This window comes from Tamandua tetradactyla, chromosome 3 (assembly GCF_023851605.1).
Source record: "Tamandua tetradactyla isolate mTamTet1 chromosome 3, mTamTet1.pri, whole genome shotgun sequence".
Lineage (NCBI taxonomy): Eukaryota > Metazoa > Chordata > Mammalia > Pilosa > Myrmecophagidae > Tamandua > Tamandua tetradactyla.
Window position 1 is genome coordinate 169,159,708 of NC_135329.1, and position 20,308 is coordinate 169,180,015.

The 20,308-nt window shown below is 34.4% G+C and overlaps 1 long non-coding RNA gene across 1 annotated transcript in view; it reads right to left on the reverse strand.

The window, feature by feature from the left end:
* Positions 1-2,157, reverse strand: part of LOC143676481 (uncharacterized) — a 40,202-nt gene extending 38,045 nt beyond the window's left edge. The window contains exon 1 of the long non-coding RNA XR_013172121.1: positions 2,068-2,157. This is a non-coding gene — a long non-coding RNA (uncharacterized LOC143676481). The remainder of the gene's footprint in view (positions 1-2,067) is intronic.
* Between the last annotated feature and the right edge of the window lie 18,151 nt (positions 2,158-20,308).

The window sequence follows — 20,308 nt, forward strand, 5'->3', positions numbered from 1 at the left end:
TATAATTACCTAATGTTAATTCAATAGTTATTTCTGGGTGGTGAAATTTGAGATTTTTTTTTCCCGTATGTTTTTTAACTTTTTGTAAAGCATGTTAATATATTTGTAATATATTTTAGGAAGATAGTAAAATGATTATTTTAAAAGAAATAAAAGTGGAATACATAGAAAATTGTAAGTGCAATGAAGATCAAATTTCGGGCAGCACAATGGTGGCTCAGCGGCAGAATTCTCGCCAGCCATGCCCAAGACCCAGATTTGATTCCTGGAGCCTGCCCATGCCAAAAAAAAAAATTAAAAACAGGGCAGGCCACAGTGGCTCAGCAGGCAGAGTTCTCGCCTGCCATGCCAGAGACCTGGGTTCGATTTCGGGTGCCTGCCCAGCCCACGCAAAAAAAAAAAAAAAATCATCTACACACTTTGACCTTTGCTCTGATAGAACCCTTCACTTTCATTACTACTCAACTTATCATGATCCTACATCAGATTGCATAGCAGCACATAATTAATCTAAAAAATAAATAAGTAAATAATTTAAAAAGCAGAATGTCACCTTAGCAGGCAACCCTGCAGAAGAATCTTAAAAAGAAATTTCTTTCATTAATCTCCTGTCAAGGTAAAGTTCTAATTGACTCTCAAAGAAAAAATGGTGAGGGAAGAAAGGAAACAATTTGAAAGAACTCTGGGCTCTGCTTTCTTTTCACTCACAAATTACGTAAATGATTACTATTCTGTATAGTAGGGACTGGAAGACTATAATGTGCCCTTTTAAGGTTGCTATTGTATTTCTCTGGTAGGTGCAGGTTTTCTAGTATATCCAAGGTTTTAAGGCACTCCAGGAGCCTTCTAGGTTCAACACATTATGTAAATGTATTATATTAGCAACCAATCCTGTCTTTGGAAAGTTAAAAAATGAAAAACTTTGTTCTAAAAAAATTAAGTAGTTCCTTTTATAAGTAAAAACTAAAAGAAAGCCACTTTAAGTTAAGAAAAAAATATCTTGAAAATGTTGAGACACTGTCAAGACGAAAGTTACAGTAATTTCAAGTTTGATCAAAGAAAGGACCTTTTTCATGGAGGACAATTATTTTTTGCCTTCTTTGAGTGAAGAAAAAAACTTTCATTTTAATGACCTGTTTATTCCTAGTGTTGCATTAAATTTAAAATGTTTTATTTATGAAAATAATTGAACAATGATGAATCTTTGAACCTAGGGAAGTTTAGTGACCTTCAATTGAAAAAAAACTTTCAAAGAAAAAACACCTGTTCTTATCTGAAGTCTCTGTAGACTCTTGTACATCTAGTTAATGATCTCTGCTTCTTACAATCTTATTATTCAAACTTTAACTTCAAATTCACTTAAATTTCCAAGTCAGTAATAAAAATACATAATACTGTTTTTCAGAAGACCTCTATAAAGTTGTTTCAAGTCATGGGAAACAGACTTTTTAAATAATGTGGCTTTATAATTATTTAAAAATTCAATCCCTTCTCTATTTCTTAAAATGGAATATGCAACACAATATGCCTCTATCTTCTCTCTTTTCAAATGGGGCAAATCTCTTCCCTTTTATATCCCTATCAGAATATGAACTAGTTATTCCTCTTACAAGGGTCAGAAGAAATGGGAACAGTAAATTGCTGTTGCTTTAAAATGTGTTGATATTGCTCTAATCCAAAAGTGCCATGATATTACACAACAAACACCACCACTAAAATTTACTAGTTAGTATACACAAACAACCTATGGTGATTAACCTGAATAAATTGATCGTGTGAATTTTATCTGGCTATTCTGTTAATTTTTGTTACCTTTTTGGATAAATCAGAAAAGACATTTATTTAAGTCTTTTCACATCAAAGTATCAGTTATTTATATTCTTGGACATTTAGATTCTTTCCATTTTCACTGTTGTAAGCAATGATTCATTGTTTCCTTAAAATCCATTACTAAAATTTAAAATGCATATTTTTAGGACTTTTGATATATATATAACCAAACTGTCCTCTAAGAAATAATACAGAGTCCTCATTTCCCTGAATCCTAAATAAGACTGGATAGTTTACCATTTTTCATCTTTAAGACAATTTAGATTTCGTCTTATTTCTTCATTTAGTTCCCATGTTGTTTATAGCAACTAGACTGCTCTTGTTGCTAGGATAACTTCCAGTAACTAGGAAGTAAGGTCCTGGGCCTTTGATGTGTCAGTTTGGAGTTAAGGGTGATAGGAAGAATTGAGAAGAGCAAAAGTCATGTCTGTTCAGAAATGATTTAAAGAGATACAGAATGTAAGAGGGAAGAGGAAGAAATATAAGAAACAGAATGGGTTGAATTCCTAGTTTTAGGAACTTCGGTAAGAAGGAGAAAGCATCCTCTTAATAGCTGTCATATATATCAGCGAAAGAAAGAAAACTAAATATTTCTTAGGTTTTGCTGTGTGTTTTTAAAGGTCACTCCTCATTTTCAACAGAATCCACTTGAGATATGCTGTTGCTTAAATTATTTTTGGAATGTGGAATGCTGTTTCTTTGCAAGTAACTCTAAGTGCTGTAACTGAGCAATTAAGCAACTCAGCTTTGGTCACATTATCTCAATTACCATATTTGATAAGTCTAAGATACTATAATGTTAACGAGAAACATTTCAATATCGTTTGTGTGATTCTTATACTACAGTGTTTAAAAAAAGAATAGGATTTTTTCTACTATATAAAACAACATATTCTGGTTTTTCTTCAAAATATGAGCATTCTGATCCATCATTTGCCATGGCATGCTCTATTTTTCTCTATATTTAATTATCTGTACAGAGTTTTCTTTTTATTATTTTAATAACAGTATATTTTATATTAAATTACTCACCCAGATATCTGAAATAAAATAATTTTTCATATTTATAAAGGTAATTGTTTCAATTGTGTTGAATTGGGATTTACATATCTCAGAATGAATTTATAAAAAGAAACCAAAAAAAAGAGGTTCCAGGTATGAGAAAAGTATAGCATCAATTTGTTATATCACACAGGCATCTAAAAATATGCCTTTAATTAACTTCATGTTATTCTTTACCATTCAAATATTTACTGAACACATGATATATGAGGCACTGTTTTAGGAACAGGAGCGACCACAATAACGAAGAATAGGCACTGCGTCCTCTTGAACACAGCTGGAAGAGGGAAAAAAACTTAAATCATATACTGAGATAAATGAAAGGTAAAACTGTATTTTTGATAAATGTCACAAGCTGTGATACACAGTTCTATGAAGATTTATAATAATTAGAGCTAGAAATTATCTACTTTTCATTTAACAAGAAAATATTTTTTCCACTTATTTTTTTACTGAAGTTCAAACCTATCCATATTTCAAACACATTTGCTTCCCAAAACAACCTTTTTTGAAAGTGTGTAATCCATATTTGTTGCACTTTGGAAATCTAAATGAGATTGTAGCATGGAGAAGAATTTGGAAAAAGAAAACAAGTTACCCTCCTTGAGATTTTACCAAAAATATTCACATGTAAACTGAGCACTATCTGAAGAGAAAACCATTCAAGGCAATGAGTCTTCTACAGCAAAAGCAATAGAATTCAAATATTTGGAAGAGAACATTTATTCAAATTTTAAAAATACAGAGGTGGTAAAATAAAATTTAAGGCAATAAAAACTTCCTTATAAACTTATTGGAGAATTTTAAAAATCTATTAAGCATTTATAAATTCAATGTGTAAATATAATGCCATTTTAAAGATGACAAACGTACCTTAAATTTCTTAGACAGATTTTAAAACTTTGTGTCTCTTTGAAATTTAATTGTTAATCAGAATTTAATGTAAAATGATTTCTAAAATATAAATGACAGCTTACATGCTTCAGTAACTTTAAAAGAAGACTAAAAAGATAAAAATCATAAACATGGTCTTTGAAATCTTTATCCTCCCTAGTCACTCCAAACCTGTTCAAAGAAATCAGAAATTTTGCACCCATCAAAACACCATTATTTATGTTATTTTACATTTTCCTGCTAATACTAGGCCAAAAAACTCAGCTGCTGTAACAAAGAGACCCCACAATAAACAGATGAAGGGATACAGTACCTTGTTTCTTTCTCAAATACTATTCCTGGGTTGGCAAGTAGTTGCTCCTCTCTGCAGTTATTCAGGATCAATTTACTTTCATCTTGTTTCTCTGCCCTTCTCTAGGGTATAGCCTTCATCTGCATTGCCAAAGCTGGGCTGCAGATACATCCATGTTTTGCTTATGAGAAAGTGAATGTGCTTGTGTCCTTCCAATGCTTTAAGATTCAGGTCCAAAAGAAACACAAGTTGCTTCCGCTCCCATTCCACTATCAAGAATTTAAGCACATAACCCACACCATAGGAAGGTGGCAGATAGGAAGTGTAGATTCCAGCTAGTGGGCAAAGAAAAGGAAAATAGATTCTGGTACACAATTAGCAGTTTCTCCTTTAAAAGTGTATTGTATTGAACCTAATTATGTTTAAACTCTACCTGAATTATCATATTTTGTACTTATTTGGAGGGGAAAAAACAAACACAATTTGCTACCCACCATCTTGCTTCTGTTACCTAATATATTCATTCTTTCTACTTGTAGAAAGCTGATGTAGTGGTAAAAATATGAAGGATACAGAGAATTATAGGTCAGAGTCCTACATTTCCAGAAGTTTACCAGCTGTATCAGTCAGGGTTCCTCTAGAGAAACAGAACCAGCAGGATTTGGCTTATGCAGTTGTGGGGTCTGTCTATACAAGTTCAAAATTCACAGGACCAGCCAACAGACTGGAAATTCTCAAGCAGGAGCTGATGACAAAGTCCACAGGCAGAATTTCTTCTTCCTCAACTTCAGTTTTGCTTTGAAGATCTTTCAAACTGATTAGATGAGGCCTACCCATATTATTACGGGAAATCTCCTTTACTTAAAGTCAACTGATTATAGATGTTAATCATATCTATAAAATACCTTCATAGCCACAAACATTTCATTAGTGTTTTATTGAAAAACTGAGTATCATAGCTTAGCCAAATTAGCACATAAAAGTAACCATCATAATATCTAGTTGAGACTGATTACCAAATATTTGCCAACTTTAGGGGTAGGTATAGGGGATTAAACAAATGTGTCATTTAAGAGTAGCAAAATGTCTCATAACAAATCTGTGCTCTCTTTAAAAAGATAAGAAAGCATGCTTCAGTTAGACATTGCTACCAACCATAACTTCCAACATAAAAAAGGTAGACTGGGAATAGCCCAAATGCCCCTAAAAAGGGGTAAAAAGATCAAAGGTGATGGTGGAGTTATACAGAGAAGGTAGGGTTTAACAAATGAGTATGATTGCTGTATCATTATACTGATATTTCTTTTAGCCTCCAGTACCTCAGAGCAGCTAGAAATAAAAACCTAAAACTGTGGAATTGTAACCCATACCAAACTCTGAAATCTATTCTACAAACTAATTGTTGCAATGTATTTTGAAATTTATTGCTGTTATGTATATATGTTATTTAAAGAGAAGGAGAAGTACAACAGAGAAGATATGATTTAACAGATGAGTAAGACTGTTGAATCATTATATTGATATTTCTTTTGGTCTCCAGTGTCTTGGAGGAGCTAGAAGAAAAAATGAAAAATCTTGCAACTATAACTCATACCAAACTTTAAAGTTTGTTCTATAAGTATTTGTTAAAATATACTTGGAAATTTATTCCTTTTTTTGTATATATGTTATTTTTCACAATAAGAAAAGTAGGAAAACTAAGGGTTATAGAGGTTAAGTAATATATATCCAAATGCCAGAACCTAGATCTATATTTTCAAAAGCCAATATTATTTGCCATATATAATGTAACTGAGCTAACACACCCAAAAAAGCATATAGCCTTATCAAACTCACAAATCCAAGATCTCATCAAATTTTACAAAATTTCAAGTGTGTAAGCAGTCAAGAGGCTCATACACAGCCGATTATACCCAGATCACTGCATGGTTTACATGGCATTCTCCAGAAACCCATGTACATAAATCCATAGATGTGTTTACCATGAACAATATTAAGCATATAGTGAATTGGCCCAATGAATTGGAACAGATATTTGTGCGGAAAAGTCAAACAGTGACCAGGAACAATCTTTGATCTTTTCAAAAGTACGATAAAAATCACTGGATAAAAAAATCAACCATGGGTTCGAATCTGTACCATTTTTTTGTATGATTTGAAATAAAGATTATCCAAAATAGAATCCTGATCTGGGGTTTGGGGAATTAAAGCCTGCCTTTTAGTCTCCCTGGTGAGAGAGAGATGATCGGTGCAGCCTCTCATTGCCCACTTGCTATGTAGGATTAGAAACCCGCCTAGTAGGGTCCAGGCTGGGGAAGCTGATGCCAGTGCAGTATTTTGTGAGACTTCACGTGAAAACTTCCTCAAGTTACCATCATCGTTTGCTCACTTAATTAAAAACAATTGTGGAAAACACAAGCTCTCCGCCTTCCTTTCTTGATTACCTCTTGAGAGTTACATGATCTGGAGTGCAGGACTTTTGACATTTTGAGGCTTTGAGCATAGGGCCTAAGGGGGATGGTGGAAGTCACACAATGACTTTGAATTATTTATGGCTTTAAAATATGACAGCAGAAAGTCCCAAATCCAAATTATGGGTCCCAGAAGGATAACCCAGAAGACAGATTATTCTTAAGTAACCCTTGAATTTGCATTTCACCTTTTTCCTTTAAGAACATATACAGTTGATACTCAGATGTTTTCTCATGGTTGACCTTTTAATGGAAGCAAACCACTTTTTCCCAAATGGATAACATTTCCTATCATTAATGGCATTCTGAGAGAGTTATGGAAAACTTTTATATCTACTCTTTCATTCTTCTGGTAGCCTCTAAGTTCTGAAAAAACACATGAAAAAATATGTATCTAGTGAAAAAATGTGAGTGTGTGTATGTATGCAGATGTATATGTAGATACATGTTTATTCGTCCATTATATGTACACACTTTTGCAGTCTACATTAATTTGTGAGAACACCTGAAAGGCACACTAATACTTTCCTTTTCCTTTTAAAAATTCCTAAGTGCATTTTATTTCAGAGTGGTTTTTTCCTCCAAATAATCTATCAGGATAATTGTGAATGCTTTATTTTATGGTTTTAGGCTAAACAAAAAGAAAGGGAAGAAGAACGGCTTTTAAAAAGGCAAATTAATAGAGCAAAACTTGAAGAAAAGTGAAAACAAGGAAAAATACAATATTAAGCAACTAGGTACATCTCATAAAGCATTCCATGGATGAGGACTTCTTGCTAGCAAATAAACCATGAGCTTCTTTGCCAGAAGGTCTGTCACTAGCATGTTTATTAGGGTATTGGACCAGGTCACCTGCCTTTTTTCTTTCTCAGTATGACACCCCACCAACAGCAACTCAGCCCAGAAAGAAAATGAATCACAGACCTGTTATGACACCATTTATTTCTCAGCAGGATATCTAGTTTATTCCCTCTAAATTCTCTGTCTTTCTGGTTGCAGACGTGGTTAAATAAACTTGGTCACAGAATGATGAATGTCTATACAATAATGAATGTTTCCACAAACTGTTTAAATAAAAATTATAAGCTTGTGAAAAGAGCTGACACAGCTATTTTATGAGTTAATTCTCTACCCCCATTGATTTTTAAGGAAAAAAAAACTTATTTCTCATTTTTGAGACATTTTAATAGGAGAGAGACAAAGCCATAATATGATTTTCTGCTCAGGAACCAGAAACTTAAAAACAAAACCCAGAGTTCTCCCAAAATTTCACTGTAGCAATTAATCCAAGTAAAGCTATACACACCTGGGACTTGTAGAGTCCCAGAAGAAAACAGTCAAGAAAGGAATACTGAGAGAATAGAAATGGGAAAAGCAAAAGATACAGAAATTTGTAAGCCATTTTTTTTTAGTGCATCTGGTTTCACTTTGATGTGCTGCCTAGACTCTCATACAAACCACTTTTCCTCACTGGTCATCATGGAGAGTTTAAGAATCTACAGAGAATTAAGAAGCTCTGAACTGAGATTGCGTGAAGTCTGCAGCTTCATTTCATCCAGCCTTGAGAGTCATTGCTGCAATATTCCAGAAAATTAATTTGCCACCTAGTGATTTTTCTTTGGTTTTCCCATAATGGAATCTTTAAAAGTCTACAGATCCAAGATTTTAAAGAGCTGTAGACAGTGTTCAGTCAACTAGTTATAATGCAGCCCCAGGTACCCTGAAATTAGAGGCAGAGGAACGGATATTACTCGAAGGTATGAAGATGAAGGAATCTTTGAAGAAGAAACATAAAGAGAAGATCAGTGGAATGAGAACCAAATCCTGATTAATGTTCACTCTTAAGGGATATATATGTATATGTATGTATATGTGTACATTTACATATTTATTTTTCACCTTTTCACACATTCATATTTAGAAAAGTTAACACAGAACTGGGAGAGAGGAGAAAAGGAAGGTGAGTGTGCTGGTTTGAAATGATGTATGTACCCTAGAAAAGCCATGTTTTAATCCTAATCCCATTTTGTAAAGGCAGCCGTTTCCTCTAATCCCTATTCAGTATTGTATGTTTGAAACTGTAATTAGATCATCTCCCTGGAGATGTGATTTAATCAAGAGTGGCTGTTAGACTGGATTAAGTGATGACATGTCTCCACCCATTTGGGTGGGTCTTGATTAGTTTCTGAAGTCCTATAAAAGAGGAAACATTTTGGAGAATGAAGGATATTCGGAGAGAGCAGAGAAGAACGACATAGCCATGAGAAGCAGAGTTGACCACCCAGTGAACTTTGGAGATGCAGAAGGGACATGCCACCTGGGGAGCTTCATGAAACAGGAAGCCAGGAGAAGAAGCTAGCAGATGATGCCGTGCTCGCCATGTGCCCTTCCAGATGGGAGAGGAACCCTGACCGTGTTCACCACGTGCCTTCCCAGATGAGAGAGAAACTCTGTGTTCGCTATGTGCCTTCTCACTTGAGAGAGAAACCCTGAACTTCATCGGCCTTCTTGAACCAAGGTATCTTTCCCTGGATGCCTTAGATTGGACATTTCTATAGACTTGCTTTAATTGGGACATTTTCTTGGCCTTAGAACTATAAACTACTAACTTATTAAATTCCCCTTTTTAAAGGCCATTCTGTTTCTGGTATATTGCATTCTGGCAGCTAGCAAACTAGAACAGTGAGTGTGTTCAACAGTGTCATGTTTCAGAAAAATCAAGACACATATGAACTGAAAGAGGAAAACTGCATGTGCCCACTAGCTAACTGGTGACAACAGAGAAACTTCATTAGAGAACTGGAGAGAGAAACAAAATTGCCAGAATATAAGGAATGAATGGATGGATCAGCAATTACGACAAAGCATGTCAACTAATAAAAAAATATTGCTGTGAAAAGGTAAAAATAATTTTCAATTTAGCCTACTAATCTTTTTATTACTTTTAACACGTACCAAGTGCTATATCCAACTTGCCATATCATGTTTCTCCCCCATTATCTGGGTTTACTGAAAAGCTAAGGAATACACAGAGTTAAAGAATGACAACTTTACAACAAGCTAGAATTGGTCCCTTGACTCCCATTCTATTAAACCATGCTGGGTCTAGTTTTAATTGAACGGAATAATTTACTCATTGAGAGCACAGAGGCATTTCACAGATCCTCGAATTTAACCCTGCTATAGTCAAGCCTGAGCTAAAGGGATTCAAGTCCCTATTTCCCTTGAAATGTGTATTTCAAAATTGCATGGGAGAGTATTGTAGTTATTTAAGATGATAATTTAAGACTCAAATTAGCGCTGCATCTAATACTTATTTTAGTCTTATTCAGAGCACATGCATTTTACTTTGCATGGCAAACAACATTTGGACCAATGAAGCAACATAGTTGAAAGTGCCCTAACTTTGAACACGAGATCTCTGAAGATAGAAGCAATGGACTAAGAAGGTAAGTTTGAAGCCAGTGGAAAGAATTGGGAAGCTGTAAATTGCTGGAGGAGATTGTCATTGCTCAAGTCAGAGATGAGCATAGTTTCAGTTAACATTATAACAGTAGGAAAAGGAAATAACGAGCTGGTGCTGACAGTCATTATGAAGGAAAAGCAGCAGGATTCAGCAACAGATTGGATTCAGGGACAGAAGGACAGAGATAGGATAAGATATACGTTAAGATATTGGCATCATTTGGCTACCTATGCAAAATACCAGTTCTATGACTAATGATAGTACTTTAATCTGATGCTTTCAATGAAATGTATTTTAAATGTTAATAATTAATGAAAGAATTGAAATATTCTAGTTCTACATCAATTCTACTCTTATATCCATGAAAAGTAAGGCTTAATATCAAAGGATGTCAACTCTCCCAATTAATTTAATGGTATCATAAGAATCTAATCAAAATCCCAAATGTTTTTCCTGGAAATTAACAAGCTAATTCCAAAAATTGAAAAGAGACACGACAGTCTGGAAAAAAATACCTGAAAAGCTTTAAAAATGACCGATGATTATAATCCATGATATATAAAGAATGTCACTAAATCAATAAAAGAAATTCAATAGAAGACTGGGAAAAACATATAAGCAATAGTTCAAAGAAAAGAGAAATTCAAATGGCCAAGAAACAAAGAAATATGTTTGAACTGAGGAAAATGCAAATTACAACTACAATAACCTATCATTTCACATTATATATTAAATTAAGAAACCTGATAATACCTAATGGGTAAATGGCAACTCTTAACTGTTTTTTTTGTTGTTGGGTTTTTTTGGGGGGGGGGATTGTAAATTGATACAATCACATAGGAAAGCAATTTGGCAATAAATTATCAAGTTAAAATGTACGTTTCTATAGATCAACAAATCCACTGCTTGTTAACTGCTCTGAGAATCAACAGCATATGTGTAAAAATGTTCAGGCCAACATGTACATTAGGACATAACAAAAATATTTAGTGCAACAATTTTTTTTAAATAAACCATTCCAAGAAGAATAGATAAATAAATTATGACATGTTTCTATAATGAAATACACAACAGCAATGAAAATTATTGCACTAGTCCTACCCAAACACCATAGATAAACCCCATAAATAAAATTCTAGGTGAAAACTATAAGCTCAAGAATATTACCTACGGTGCCACTTGCGTCAAAATCACAAGAAAGAGAATTGAACAAAATGAACTGTGAACAACAACCTTATGTCTAATTAATTAACCAAGTAACTGAAAAGCAAAACGGAAACGCTTGAACTCACAGAATAGGAAATTCTGCAAGCAGTTATACCTTCTAGGGCTGTGAGAACAATGCCGAACTCAGACGGCATTGAACTCAGGGTCAAGACGCAGACCCTGATTCATTGGGGCTCATGTCACTGAATCAGGAAAAACAGGATGAAGTGGGGTTCCAGACCCCTGAGTTAAGTATGAGGCATTGAGGCTCCTGCTGAGGCTCTAGGAACGGGCAAGAAGGTTGGTTCTGCAGGTGTAAAAACTGCAAACAGGATGCAGCCGCTGCCAATGGAAGGCTGAAGAGTTGCCAAGCTAGGGAAGAAGCAAGTCCCTTCTTCCTTCAACCTTTCCGTCTCTCTCTAGCGCCTCTGGTGGCAGAACCTAACAGGCGGTTTGCAAAATCTTGATGCCAGCATCATGCAGCCGAACGTGAAAGATGAGTGCAGAGCTGAGAGACAATTATTTAACTAGCGCACTATTTATTTAAAGTTTAAAACCTTCCAAACAATACTTTATATTGTTTAATATACATGTTGTAAAAGTATAAAGAAACACAAAACTCATAGAAAAGATATTCTGTGAGGGATACAGAGAAATGTGATCTGAAAAGAATATGGTGAGCTCTTCCACTGTCCTTCGAAGCTTTCTTTTTCCTTACATACTTGCCTATGTAAGTATCAATTATATTATTCTCTGGGCCTTTTGGATGTCTGAAATATTTCATTTTTAAAATTCAAGGTTAAAATGGGTAGATGGAAATACTAGTGGCCAATGAGAGGGAGGGGTAAGGGTATGGTAGGTATGAGTTTTTTCTTTTTTTCTTTTAGATTATTTTTTCTGGAGTGATGCCTATGTTCAAAAAAATGATCATGGGGATGAATACACAACTATGTGATGATATTGTGAGCCATTGATAGTATACCATGTATGCAATGTTTGTATGTTAAATTTAACAATCAAAAATTTTTTTTAAAAGTCAAGGAGTACAATTCTTTTCTGGAAAGGAACAAATGAGAGAAGTTAAATCCAGAGTACTGTGAGACCACTATCTTGTCTCATGGAGAGTGCTTTCTTTACATGATAAACTCAAGATAAAAGTTCTAACACCATGATAATCACTGGAATAACAAGTGAATGCTTTGACCTGGTATTAAATGGCAAACGTTCAAATCTCCTTCAGATTGACACTTGTTCCTGGGAAGAAGGGGAAATCGTCCATGAAGTCCCCATCTGCCTGCCTGAGAAACATCTGTGGTAATATGGACTCTCGTAAATTAGGTGATAGTAATGTACCTACTGGTATAATTATCCCTCCTTAGTAATAACATCCACTGGCAAGGGAAGGCTTTGAAAAGACATTTGTTTTACATTGTTTAAAAATGGAACCTTAAAACGCACATTGAAAATTTTATTCAACATTTGTAACTTTTATCTGACCTAGTTAGTTGTTGACAAGTCTGTTTTGCTTTCTTGTATGTGTATTTTAAAGGTTTATGTTGAACATATCTTATATAAATCTCATAATGATGCAAAATATCAGGAAAACAATGCACCACAACAATATTTTCACCTTTTTAAGGCTGCCTGGGATATGAACACTAATAATATAAAAAAAATTATTGAGCAACAAATATATTCAATTCAATCAACATGTCTTGGGAGAGAGAGATACCTCCCAATACCCGCCACTCGTCATGAAAATGTACTTAAATCTCCCAAATTTCTCACCCTCATCCACTTCTTTCCATTCTCACTGCCAATAACTTAATAAAAGCCTGACATCATCTCTGCCTTCAGTAATGCCAGTGCCTCGTACATAACGGACGTGTCTTAGTTTCCCTACTGCTATAACAACTACCACACAATGAGTTGGCATAAACAACAGGAATTTCTTGGCTCATGGTTTCAGAGGGCCAGTAGCATCCTTGCCCACTGGCGATCCTTGATTCCTTGGCTTTGTATCACATGGCAATGTCCTCTCCTCTCTCTTCAAGTCCAGGTTCCCCTGACTTCCAGCTTCTAGCTCCTGACTCTTCCCCATGGCTTTCTCTCTCTGTGTCCGAATTTCATTTCGCCTACAAATGAATTCCGTAATCCAGATTAAGTTCCATCCCAATTCAGTCAGCCACACCTAAAAATGACATCTTCAAAAGGCCTATCTATGACTGCTTCACATCTACAGGAAAGGCTGTAAGGTAAAGAACATGGTTTTTCTGTGGTACGTAATTCAATCCACCACAGGATGCTTTAAAAATAAAATATGAATGAATACTGAATGTCTCAGGGTTGGTAATGCCAGAAATGCTGAGGTATGACATCAAGACTAGGAAGTGGGAGCGATAGAAACTTCCATATGGGAAGAGGAATAAGAGACAGGGGAGGTATACAAGTGACGCAGAAATGCTTTCATATTATATTGCTTGCAGAAAATCTTTGATGTTTTCATAATGCAAAATCAGGAATAAGCGTTTAAAAATATATCCCAGTGAGAATTTCTCCAAAACTGTTTTCAAATTGTAGAAGTGATTGGGACATCTCCAATCATATGTGGAACTTTGTAAGAAAATTGTAAAACCAAAATATATAAATAACCTTTTCAATTCATGATTTATCAAATCAAATCACCAAAGTTCTTAAAAAGAAATGTATACCATTTTATCTTTAATTACCTTATTCATTTATTTTTAGTTTTTCAGTTGTGTAATAGCATGTCAGTCTCATAGAAAAAGCAACGAATATTTCTGGTTTAAGTGTCATCTGCTAATATTTAAACAGAGACACTGACTTGGATGTTTACATTCAAAAATTATTTTGTTACCCTGTACCATGATAACCCCTTAAATATTTTTATGAAAAAATTAATATTTTATATATTTATGGGTGTGCCCTTCCTTCAACTAGATAGTATTTGTTTTAGTAATCATGCTTGGATTCAAAGTATACTGTAGAAGTAAATTATTTAGAAACTGGATGATTGGTACAACTAATGATTGTTCATCACTAGCAAATTTATTTTGTAAACTTCTCTGCTAGCAAATTTATTTTGTAAACTTCTCTGTTTACAGCACAGTTGTTTTATCTCTATTACCACATCTGTAATAATTCTATAGTCTATCTACACATCAGAAAATTTAGAGGAAGTCTAAAATAATTCAATTTTTCTCTTAAAATTATTTTTTAAAGGTAGACCTAATGGATTTTTATTGGACTAAGACAATATTTCAGTACACAATCAAATTATCTACCTTACATTTTCCACTTTTCTAAAGTGTTGGGGGACAAGTTTTTTAGACTAGTAGATGTAGATTTCACTCAGCAAAAATTTGTCATTCACCATTTCACTATCATCTTGAAAATACTGATGCTAGTGGATCTTCCAACAGAATAAGAGAACAGTAAAATCACAATCTGCAATCTGGAAATTCTACTGGGTCCACAGTCAGACATGCACCTGAATCCTAGTTGGGCTACTTAGGAAAAACAAGTAGTTATGAAAACCCAAATAAAGCACTTAACTTCCCAGAGCTTCAGTCTGCTTTTTTACATGAGAATAATATCTGGTCTGCATATCTCAGAGGTCTAAGTAACATGATATACATGAAGTCTTGATAAAATGCAAAGAATGTTTGAATTTAATTAACAGTTCATATCTTGCATAAAGATGAAAAAAGGGAGGGAAGTGAACCAACAAAGAAGAATGGTACTTTGTACTGGGCAGCATTACTCATTTGAAATGGACCACCCCAGCTACTAACCCAATATCAAAATTATGTTCAAAGACCATCTTTCTAACTAATTAATTAAACAGAAAAAATAAAGGTGATTATACACTAGCAACTAGGAAAAACCCAAAACCAGAAAGGTTTTGGAAGAGAAGAAAGCATCTTGAGGAGTTTGTCTAGACTTCAGGAAACCCCTTACTACCCTCACCTCACCAATGATGATATAGGATATCAAGGCACGAAAAATAGGAAAGCATCTGTACTGGTTTGTGTACCACAGAAAAGCAATGTTCTTTAATCCTGATTCAATATTGCTCAGTGAGATCTTTTGATTAAGTTACTTCCATGGGGATATGACCCATGTATGGCCACAGTAACTGGCCAAGAGTGACCACTGGACCCCAAGCTGAGCAATTAAATTCTGTCTGCCAAGAATGTATCATTTTCACCCCAATAGTCACAGAAATTGATGTCAATGGAGCAAAATCATTAATAGCAGTGTGGTAAAGAGAAAACCTACAAATTCTGCTGCACAGATCCCCAGTGCCTCACTAATATTCAACAGTTCTTAGGATTCTGTGAGATGCACAAGTACCCTACTAATTAAATCTCTTTATGTCTAAGAAATGGTAGCTGCAAAAAAAGGAAGAATTTTTTAGAAATGTAGTATGTGAGATATTGTCTCTCTGACTGGGTTAGGCCATGCAATCTGATGCTACCTTGTTTAAGTCAAATTCAATTGTGGGTTATAATTGCTGCAAACTGGCAATCCTGGGATGAAACACAACTCCGTGGAGAAGAGGTTCTGGAAGTGAGAGAGGAGTTCTTTTGTTTGGATACTCAATAACACTGATGTGAATGGGGAGTTAAAACTTAGGGTATAGATAAGGAGAAAAATAATAGACTTCAATGTCTTTATATAGTAGAATGAAAGAAACTTTGTATTTTTAGGAAAAATGGCCCATCATTTTTTCACTCATGAGACTTTGAACACGAAGGATAGTCTAAGCCCCAAACTGTTCTAATTAGTAGTTGAAAATACCAGCAACCTCTTGTTAAAATTGTTTAAAAGCCTCATCATCATGGAATCCTACACTGTAGATAAGAAAGAGATACACAAGACACGCAAGCCACGTTTAGTCTTCACATTGCCAAATGCATTTCTCATGGGTTAATCACATAACAGAAGTCCGGAAATCAAAAATCTTAGCTAAATTTAAACACAATCCTCCAGAGGCATGCATTGCTAAAGGGAGAAATAACATTTTGAAACCATTTCTGAAAACAGGATTAGTAGCTAATATCGTTAGTATTCTAAAGTCATCCTCTGAGACTCAGCATAGACAAAGCATTGATTTTTACATTTATCTTTCTTGGACTTCTGTAGTCACTTCAATGTGTCTTCATGTAATCCACTCATACCAGCGGATGTTTTCAAGGATATTCTAAATAATTAACCTTCTCACATTGGAGTTCAAGTGTCTCTCTGTGATAAAGCACTTGAGCACCTCAAAAGCATAATTATAGGCATACCCTTGAGAGTTAGGATATATCAAGTTCTAAACAAGGGTGGATATTAAAACTGATATAGCAGCAATTAGTTATTATGAATTTTCTCCAGCCTGTTGGATAGTGTTGGTGAAATATGAGTCTGCTTAAAAGTGTGCACGTAAATTCTGATTGCCACTCTCAGTCCTTAATCTTGAATTTATTATGGTATTGCAAAATCAGTGTCTTCAAAACTGATTTCACTTTCCTTTTTCTTTTCTCCCACTGTTGAATGAGTACTGCGATGAGATGAGGTTACATTTAAAGTTGGAATTTTTTCTTATAGATAAGTAAGAAATGATTTTTGAATGGAAATAAAGCATCAATTAAGAATAATAAAAAGGAAATCTTACAGAATAGAGTCATTTGGCCAAACCTCATAAAGGTATGTGGGTTTAACAAGCCCTAAAAATTGTTTTTTGTAATGTATGAATACAATTTTTTGTTCTTAACAGGCCCATGAATATATCCATTGAGACCAAGTTCTAGCATGTACTTGTACCACCAATACCTTAATATGTGGCTTCTAAAAATGAAGATTTTTCTATATTCTTCCTATTCACAAATAATTGATTAATCTAGTGATCAGGTTCCCCTAAAATCTCATTCTCCAATAAAAGTCAAGTTCATCCTATGAAAATGAGTAATACCCGATACTTCTAGCACTAGTCTGTGATGCTCTGTATAGATACATTTTTAAATGATACGTTTGGTCCAAACACTTTAATAAGAATAAACACTATTTGGAATGCTTTTAAAGTGTTCTTATCTAAAATATTTTATTCTAGCAAGACAATTGTCATACCCCTATTTATGATGGAAATATGTTTGTGTTCACGTGGTTTTTCAGCATAGTAAAGACTTCCAGTTGTTTCTCATATACTGCTGAGTTAAATCCAGAGTTTATCTTTGCCTTGCCTACAAAACCCTACATGACTTAGGCCTTCCCTACCTCTTTGACCTCATCTCCTATTTCTTGGCACCAACTATTACAACCTTGCTTTTCTTCCCCAATTCTGAATTCCTTACTATGCTCCATGGACTTTGCTCTTTCTATTCTCGCTTCTTGGCATTTTCTCCAGAGAGTCATATGGCTTACTTCCTTATTTCCTTCATATCTCTGCCAATGTCATCACTCACCATTCTCTATACAAAAAAAAAAAAAATCACTGACACAAACACACACACACTGGTTTCTCTTTGTTCTCTTTATCATGCCTTATTTGTTTGGTTGGTCATTTTTATAATTATCATTCCATGACACATTTGTTTATTTTATGCCTTCTACTCATAGAAAGCATAATTTAAAGTTAGAAATTTTGTTTTGTTAACTGTTGTATCCCTCAATGCCTAATGAGGTGCCTGGCACACAGTAATTGTTCAATAATTATTTATTAGATGAATGAATATTTAAATGAAATCAGTTTTTTAAAGTCAAGAATATTGCTTTTTATTCTCAGTGTTATGGCATTAAAATTCTCTGAAATTCTGCTTTCTTTTACCTTAAGATGTTTCAACCCACCTACAATTGATTCTTTTTTTAGTATGGAGTTATTTTAGAATTATAAGATTCTAATAAAGTAATAAATAAATATAGAAGCCTAAGGAAAAAACATAATCAATGTCATCCATAGTAAACTAATTTGAATAGTAACATACAGAGCAAAACAATGAGACGAAAAGAATATTGGAAACCATTTCATAAACTTTGTTGCTCTCTCTAGTGCTCTCTCTTCAAAGCCAAAGAAGAAAGAATGCAAGAGAGGGAGATGATGAGAGGGTAAAGGAGAGAGGGAGAGAGGGAAGAAGAAGAAATTCTTGAAGTTTTAGAAGTTTTAAGATGAACATGTAGCTTTAAGGTTAATATTTTTTTATTCCTATTTGTATCCATTGTCTCTCATGTGTGTCATTCAAACTTAGAAACTCTGTGTAGAAGCATTCAAAAGGCAATTCAGTGAGTATGCAGCCTTTCAGTGTGTGTTATAAATGAAAGCAGTAATGACTAGTTATGGGAAATCCAACCACTCTGCAATGACTGAACATAATAATCGATTCCTTTCCAGGAATATAATCTTACATAGGAAACATTACTCTTCAACACACACAAATTATAGTTTAATTTATAACAGTTTTCTTAGTCATTTGATCTTTACTCATTTGTTCCAGTACTTCCAATGGACAGCATATGTCACTCAAGTGTATGATAAGATCGAATCTAATTGAGATCCATTCTCTGATTATCTCTCTTACAAACTGTAATTGTAAATGAGGCTGATCACTGTTCATATCTAAAGATAAAATTTGATATAGATTAATTCTCCAAAATAATTTTGTTCATGAATTTGCTATAAGTGATGTTTGCAATTACTAAACTGGTCCAGATATATATTTTTGTATACCTAAAATATTCTATGTGCTTTATATTATATTTTCTTCTCCAGATGATTTAACTTCCATCTAGGAGTGAAAAGACAACAGGCATTCCACATAAAAGGATTATCATGCATGGCAGAGACTGAAATTGTCCCCGGTGTCTGTTCTTTCATTCTTCTTCTCTAATAAAAACTCCCATTGGGTACAATGCTGTCCAAAATAAAAACTGCATGCAAGACTGCATTTTCCAGCCTCCCATGAAAGCAGGTATGGTCATGTCATTAAGATCTGGCCAATCAAATGTAAAAGGAAGCAATAGCTCCCAGGGTAGGTTCTTAACAAAAGAAGTAACGCCTCTTTCCCCTTTCCTCTGTCTTTGGTGCTTAAAATAGTGTTAGCTAAAGCTCCATACATACCAAATGTGTGGGGACCCCAACCTAGGGATAGTGGAACTGAAATCTGAAAGCCACCAAAATCACAGACAGATTCAGAGCCACTGAATTGACTGACCACGTCCGAATGTTGGGGTCAGAGAAATACATTTCTATGCTGGTTAAGCCCATTGCTATTCTGCTGTCTCTTTTAAACAAAACCACATATATCATAAGCAACAAATAATTGATTATGTCTACAGATGAAAATTCAAATTGACATGTAATGATAAGTATGGTGAGGAACTATAGATTTTTTCTTAAATAATGAATTTTGAGAATTCACCTATGATCTTGCAAGAATGTAGAGCAGTTCTCAGTTTACAAGAGGAAAAATCTATATCCAATTATATCAGCAGGTAGGGGAAAGGAGGGATAAGATTTTCCTAAAAAATAGTATCCAAATACAGATGAGCTATGCATGATAAAGTTTTCAGTAAACCAAAAATGAAATGCAAAATAAATAAATAATAAGGAAAGCTAGAAATTGTCCACAAAGTTACATATAAATGACTTACACACCACCTTAGTCTAAAATGATGCTTTCCTCACAACAGAATTGGTGAACAGTTACATGCTTTAGCTTGAAATTATGGGAAAGACTTCCCTTCTCAGCTAAAAAATAATTCATGTCATTGGCTTGCTGCTGATTCTTAAAACTCTACTATGAGAGATACCTTATCTATAGCAAAGACTTTGCGGTCTATTAAATAATGAAACATTAACACTTTAAGTTTATTAGATCCAGTCCAGTGGACACTTGAGAGTCTGCATTGGTAGGGGGACTAGGGGAGGATTAATGCAGAATGTTACCATCAAAACTGTGATCAAAAGAGATACCTATTGCATGGTATTCTAGTCAGCTGATGAGGAGGGAGGAATCATCAAAAGGACAATATTGTCTGTGATAGGACCTGAATCACCCAAATCTCCCAACATGGTTTATGATTTCC